Source organism: Gossypium raimondii, chromosome 1 (assembly GCF_025698545.1).
Source record: "Gossypium raimondii isolate GPD5lz chromosome 1, ASM2569854v1, whole genome shotgun sequence".
Lineage (NCBI taxonomy): Eukaryota > Viridiplantae > Streptophyta > Magnoliopsida > Malvales > Malvaceae > Gossypium > Gossypium raimondii.
In genome coordinates, this window is record NC_068565.1 from 39857260 (window position 1) to 39865164 (window position 7905).

Below are 7905 nucleotides of genomic sequence, written 5' to 3' on the forward strand. Positions count from 1 at the left end.
CTATTTCTGTTTGTTTTGCTGCAATCTTTGTGGATATGGAGGTGGTGGAACTTTCGGTTGAACCGGATAACTTTTTCTGAGTAGGTAAATCTGCATCCAAAGAAGATGTTAAAATATCTAAATTTACTAAGTCAAGGTTTACCTTGTCAGACTTTGCAGTTTCTGATTCCTTTGGTGTAGGAACTTCAACAGTTGCTTGATTCTTCTCAACGGGCTTATCTTCGACATCAATCAATCGGGGTTATGGAATTTTACCACTTCGCAATGCCATTGCCTTGATATGTTCTTTACCCAAATTTCTTGGATTCACAGTATCCCTCGGCAAGGTTCCTTGCGGTCTACTACGTAGCTCCGTAGCTAACTAACCCATTTGGTTTTCCAAATTTTTCAGTGTTGCTACTTGGCTTTGGATCAAAGCATCATTGTTTGCCATGTACGCTTTCAACAAGTTCTCCAAACTGTTTGATGCCTCAGCTTGAGGTGGTTTTGGAGCTTGCTGATTAAACCCTTGAGATTGGTTGGGTCTTTGCTGTAATAAGTTGTTGTTCGGTCCATTTCTTTGGTTGTTGTAAACTAAAAAACATATAAGATTTTTCCTATATAATTCATCACCTTTTTAAGTAAATTTGTTGTTAAAACCAATTAATTATTTAATAAATTAATGAAATATGCAAAAATATGAAATTAGGACATGGAAATTATTAAAATGTGATTTTATGCTTTATTATATAGGTTTCATGCATAAAATGGCTTAGTTTATATTAGTTTGAGCATATTATATTTTTAAACTATAAAGTGGGCCATGCATGATTAAATTAAATAATAAAATATAAAGTTATATTTAATAATTCATTTTAAATATTTCATTAATACATTGGGTTTTAATTAATTAAGTAAATTAATTAATTGAAGTGGTTAAAATTATATTATTTGGTCCTCTAAACTATTTACTATTTTGAGGACAAGTCTGAGAATTTTCTTCTAATTGCAAAACCGTCCAAATTGGGGACCAGGTCAACCCAATTTTCTGCTGCACATGGCTGATCATAAATCAATTTTTTGGATTAATTACACAAGGTTCTCAAAGAGTTAAAGAAATTAGAGATTTTCCCGAAGATTTGCTGGTGACCAAGTCTTAGTCCTGAGTTGTAGTGGCACACAAATTGACCAAGAATCAAGCAGAATTAGCCACATTTCCTCAATTCATGTCTGGCCATCCTTGGAAGAAGTTTCAAAAGATGGGAACTCCTATTTTTAGCAAACTACCTCCCTTGCCTCACCTATAAATAAGAGCTCATTTCTCACTTTTTCAATCATCTCTCACTCATTCATCATTCTCTCCTCTCTCAACTCTCTTAGCTATCTTTCCCCCTCACGCCTATCATCATCCTTGCATAAGGATTTTTAGCAAAATTAGCCTCTTAAAGAACCCTTGGTCAGCCACCTTGGAGAGCCATCAGTAAAGGAGCAAAGCAAAGAAGCGAAGGAGCCTCGTCAGTCAGAGTCTTGGGTGATAGCCACACTGAATTGGGTTTAATCTTTCTTTTATTTAATTTAATCTAAAGATGTTTGCTATGTGTTCTTTGTTCTTGTATACAACAATTTTAGCTTGATTTTATTTAAGCTAGGATGATTGCTTTGATTAAATAATATTTATTTGATTCACGCTTATAATATTTGTGCCTCAATCGATCATGTTTTCAATTAAAATCAAGTCTGTATTTTGTTCATACGTGATTTGAATGCACCTGAATTAGCTGAGTGATCTTGACTAGATGACAGATAATGGACACATAATTGAAATGTGCAAGCTCAATTTAGATCCTGACCCGATTAAATTGTAGGTTGCATAACAACTCTGACGAATCTCTGTTATCTACATAGTTTTTAGATTTGTGTGATTAAATTGTTTCAAACCTGACTCGTCCCTGTTACTTCACACGAATACTAAGATCGAGTTGCCATGGAATGTTTTTCTGAATGTTATTAAGCATTCTGATAATAAATTGAGTTTAATTAAAGTAATTGTCTTAGTTTATTTATGTTATAATTGTTGCAAAATTGTATTTAATTTTACTAAAATGTATTTCATTTGGTTTGCATACGTAGGATAATTTGCATTAGGGATCATTGCATTTAGTTTAATATATTTTAATCATCACTTTTCAACTATGTTGTGTTTTTATTTACCAAATTGTTAATATAATTTGACAAATTAAATGACTTAGTACAAATACAATCCTTGTGGAGATGATAACTCGATACTTATTACTAGATAACGACTGTGTACACTTGCATAAGCCTACGCGTTACAAGTTTTTGGCGCCGTTGCCGGGGGTTGTCAACTGTTTCCATAATCATTTTTTCGTGAAATTATTTATTTTCAATTTGATTTATTTCTAACACTGCTAACTTATTCCTTTTAATTTTTGTGATTTTCTTTTCAGGTGTTTATGAGCATAGATCGAATTATCGATTTATTCACTGTAGACCCTAAAATTGAGCGAACTTTCAGACAAAGAAGACGTGAACGAACAACTCAAAGACAAGTCGAGATAGACCTTGGAAATCAGAATCAAGACCAAGGTAATGAAGTCAATCATGTACGAAATCCTATCCTTATTGCCGATGATAGGGACCGATGCATCAGACAATATGCTGTGCCACTTTTTAGTAAGTTAAACCCAAGAATTAGAAGGCCAAGTATTGAGGCAACCCAGTTTCAATTGAAACCAGTGATGTTTCAAATGCTATAAATGGTGGGAAAATTTAGTGGTATGCCCACGGAAGATGCACATCTGCACCTTCGATTGTTTATGGAGGTGAGTGATTCAGTCAAGATAGCCAGTGGGACTGAAGACACACTAAGGTTGAAGTTGTTTCTGTACTCGTTGCGAGAACGAGCACGAGCATGGCTCAATTCATTGCCACTAAGTTTCATATCTACATGGCAATAATTAGCAGAGAGATTTTTGGTTAAGTATTTCTCACCTAGCAAAAAAGCTAAGTTGATGAACAAGATCACAACTTTCCAACAATTGGATGACGAGTCTTTGTATGAGGCTTGGGAGCGATTCAAGGAGTTACTTCATAAGTGTCGTCATCATGGGATTCCTCACTGTATCTAGTTGGAGACATTCTATAATGGTCTAAATGCACATACAAGATTGATGGTAGATGCTTCCGTGAATGGTGAAATTTTGTCTAAGCCTTATAATGAGGCTTATGAGATCATCGAGAGGATCGCGAGTAATAACTATTAATGGCCAACAAATCAAATAGCTTCAGGAAGACGTGCAGCAGGTGAAGTTGACTCTTTCACTTCATTATCAGCTCAAGTATCGTCTATTTCCTCTTTGTTAAAACAGTTAACCACTAATAATACTAATAATTTTGCAGCTCAGCCACCAAGTCCGTTTGAAATAGTTTCCTGTGTGTACTGTGGGGAAGGTCATTCTTTTGAGAATTGTCCATCAAATCCTGAGTTAGTGTACTATGTGGGGAACCAATATCAAAATATGAGATGACAAGGGCCCTAGTCTAGCTTTTACAATCCTTCATGGCGTAATCATCCTAACTTTTCTTGGAGGAACCAAGGAAATGGACTGAACAACAACTTATTATAGCAAAGGCCCAATCAATCTCAAGGGTTTAATCAGCAAGCTCCAAAACCACCTTAAGCCGAGGCATCAAATAGTTTGGAGAACTTGTTGAAAGCGTACATGGAAAAGAATGACGCTTTGATTCAAAGTCAAGTAGCAACACTAAAAAATTTGGAAAACCAAATGGGTCAGTTAGCTACAGAGCTACGTAATAGACTGCAAGGAACCTTGTCGAGCGATACTATGAATCCAAGAAATTTAGGTAAAGAACATATCAAGGCAGTGGCATTGCGGAGTGGTAAAATTCTAGAACCCTGATTGATTGATGTCAAAGATAAGCCCGTTGAGAAGAATCAACCAGCTATTGAAGTTCTTACACCGAAGGAATCAGAATCTGTAAAGTCTGACAAGGTAAACCCTGACTTAGTAAATTCATATATTTTAACATCTTCTTTGGATGTAGATTTACCTACTCAAGAAAGTTGTTCAGTTCAACTGAAAGTTCCATCACCTCCATATCCGCAAAGATTGCATCAACACAAACAGAAACATGAGGTGCAATTCAAGAAGTTTTTGGATGTTCTGAAGAAGTTACACATCAATATTCCATTGGTGGAGGGTTTAGAACAAATGCCAAATTATGTGAAGTTTATGAAGGATATACTATCTAAGAAGAAACGACTGATTTAGTATGAGACTATTGCCTTGATGAAGGAGTGCAGTGCGTTCCTGCAGAACAAATTGCCACCGAAATTGAAAAACCCAGGAAGCTTTACTATACCCTGTTTCATTGGTGAATCTTACTTTGGTAAAGCTTTGTGTGACTTAGGAGCGAGTATCAACTTGATGCCGAAGTTAATTTTCAAGATGTTAGGGATAGGTGAAGTAAGACCTATAATTGTGACGCTTCAGCTAGTGGGTTGATCTTTAGCATATCTCGGAGGAAAGATCGATGATGTTTTGGTAAGAGTCGATAAATTTATTTTTCCTGCTAATTTCATTGTCTTAGGTTTTGAAGCAGACAAGGAAGTGCCGGTCATCCTTGGGAGACCTTTCTTAGCCACTAGAAGAACATTAATTGATGTGATGAAATGAGAACTCACCATGCAAGTTCAAAACGATCAGGTAACCTTTAACATTCTTAAAGCGATGAAATTTCTCGATCCAGTAGAGGAGTGTTCAGTAATGGAAGAGATAGAAACCTTGGTTTCTATGGAAAGTAATTTTGAGGAAGATCCATTGGAGAAAGCCTTAGATCTTGACCCTTTGGAAGATGAAGAAGGTGAAGAAAACATGGCTTTGATGGAAGCCAATCCGACAAATTTTATTCAATTCACACAGTTTGAACCGTTGAAGTTGGAAGTCAGAGAATTTGTGCAACCCAAGTTGTCAATTGAAGAACCACCTAAACTCGAACTAAAAGTACTTCCTTCCCATTTGAAATATGTTTATTTAGGTGATTGTTCTAAATTGCTTGTGATTATTTCAGCGGAACTGACGAAAGATTAAGAGGAACAACTAATTGCTGTTCTAAAAAAATTTAAGAAAGTAATTGGTTGGACCATAGCTGATTTTCGAGGTATAAGCCCTTCCTTTTGCATTCATAAAATCAATTTAGAAGAAGGTGAAAAAGCTCGAATTGATGGGTAAAGGAGGCTCAATCCTATTATGAAAGAAGTTGTGAAAAAGGAAGTGATCAAATGGTTAGATGTAGGAATCATCTATCTTATTTCAGATAGTTCGTGGGTAAGTCTGGTGCACTGTGTGCCGAAGAAAGGTGGAATCATAATTTTTGAAAATGAGCGTAACGAGTTAATTCCAACAAGAGCTGTTACCGGTTGGAGAATCTGTATTGATTATAGAAAGTTAAACAAAGCCACTCGGAAGGACCATTTTCCATTGCCTTTTATGGATCAGATGATAGATCGACGGGCAAGTAATGAATTCTATTTTTTTTAGATGGCTATTCTGGATATAACCAAATAGTTGTAGCCTCGGAGGACCAACATAAAATAACCTTTACTTGTCTATACGGTACGTTTGCTTTTAGGCGAATGCCTTTCGGTTTATGCAATGCAACTGTAACTTTTGAACGATGCATGATGGCAATATTTACTGATATGGTCGAAACTTTTGTTGAGGTTTTCATGGATGATTTTTTTGTTTTTGGTAACACTTATGATATCTGTTTGAGTAATTTGGCTAAGGTACTGCGGAGATGCAAAGAAACGAACCTTGTCCTTAATTGGGAAAAATGTCATTTTATGGTCAAAGAAGGGATTGTCTTAGGTCATAAGATCTCAAAGAAAGGAACTGAAGTCGATAAAGCAAATGTAGATGTAATTGAAAGATTATCGACCCCAATTAATGTGAAAGGAGTTAGAAGTTTCTTAGGCCATACCGGTTCTTACCGAAGGTTTATTAAAGATTTCTCAAAAATTTCTAAACTGTTGTGTTTGTTATTAGAGAAGGATACAGTGTTTGATTTCAACAAAGTATGTTTAGAAGCTTTTGAATAGCTGAAAAAATTGTTAATCTCAGCCCCGATAATCATTACACCAGATTGGAGCACACCTTTTGAGTTGATGTGCGATGCATGTTATTATGCTGTTAGAGCTGTGATGGGTCAAAGAAAAAATAAAGTGTTTCACAAAATTTACTATGCAAGTAGAACTTTGACGAGAGCGCAACCCAATTATACGATAACCGAAAAGGAACTCTTCGCTATAGTTTTTTTCTTTTGACAAATTCTTTTCATATCTTATAGGTACCAAAGTTACAATATTTACTAACCATACGACCATTAAATACTTGCTCACGAAGAAAGACGTAAAACCACGGCTAATTCAGTGGATGCTTTTACTCCTAGAATTTGACCTTGAGATCCAAGACAGAAAAGGTGTCGAAAATCAAATAGCCGATCATCTGTCGAGGTTGGAGCAAGATGAAGTAACTCATTCATGTGTGCCTATCAACGAGAATTTTCCAGATGAACACTTATTTGAGGTAAATCGAATTCATGAAATACCCTAGTTTGCTGATTTTGCCAATTATCTTGCATGTGGAATAAATCATCAAGAAATGACATACCAAAATGGAAGAAATTCCTTCATGATAGTGGGTATTATTTTTGAGAGGTTTCATTTTTGTTAAACAGTGTGCAGATAATATAATCCGAAAGTGTGTAGCTACAAGCGAGATTGCTGGGATCCTATATCATTTCCATTCATCTCCAAGTGGGGGACACTTTGGTGGTTCACGTACTGCAGCAATTATTTTAGAAGCAGGTTTCTTTTGGCCTACACTATTTAAAGATGCTTACACTTATGTAAAGAACTGCAATAAGTGCCAAAGAACCGAAAATATATCAATAGGAAGAAGATGCCCTTAACAAATACTTTAGAGATTAAATTATTCGACGTATAGGGCATTGACTTCTTAGGCTCGTTTCCTTCTTCGTATGGGAAAAAATACATCTTAGTTGATGTGGACTATGTATCCAAGTGGGTTGAAGCTGAAGCATACCCTACGAATGATGCTAAGGTAGTCATGTGATTTCTACATAAGCATGTGTTTACACAATTTGGGACACCAAGAGCTATTTATTAGTGATGAAGGTTCTGACTTAGTGAACAATGGCTTAAGTGGGTGCTTGATAAATATGATGTGAAGCACAAGATTACTGCTGCCTATCACCCCCAATCTAATGGGCAAGTTGAAAGAGTGAAATGCGAAAGTAGAGGTTTCGTTGAAAAGGTAGTATGCCCTAGCAGAAAAGATTGGTCTCGAAAGCTCGATGATGCATTATGGGCCTATGGAACAGCATTTAAGACTCCGTTAGGAATGACTCCTTATCGGTTAGTCTTTGGAAAGGCATGTCGTTTGCCATTAGAATTAGAGAATAAAGCTCATTAGGCTTTGAAGCAGTTAAATTTTGATATTAAGCAAGCCAGTGAGAGAAGGATGTTACAACTGGATGAGTTGGAAGAGCTGAGGTTACTTTCCTATGAGAATGCCAAAATATGCAAAGAAAGATCAAAGAGATGGCATGATACTCATATACAACTTCGCGAGTTTAAAGAAGGTCAGAAGGTGTTGTTGTTTAATTTAAGGCTGAAGTTATTTCCTGGGAAGCTGAAATCCCGATGGAAAGAACCCTATACCATCTACCGAGTTTGTATTTATAGAGCTATTGAATTATACAATAATTATGGAGGTACGTTTAAAGTTAGTGGTTAACGTCTCAAACATTATTAGGATGGTGAAGTTGAGCGAGTTGAATCCTCGTTCAAATTAACAGACC

At 36.1% G+C, this 7905-nt stretch overlaps 1 non-coding gene across 1 annotated transcript; it reads right to left on the reverse strand.

The window, feature by feature from the left end:
• Window positions 1–3005: 3005 nt before the first annotated feature.
• Window positions 3006–3112, reverse strand: LOC128032672 (small nucleolar RNA R71). The gene has a single exon (XR_008188922.1). It is a non-coding gene; the product is annotated as a small nucleolar RNA R71 (small nucleolar RNA).
• Window positions 3113–7905: the final 4793 nt, after the last annotated feature.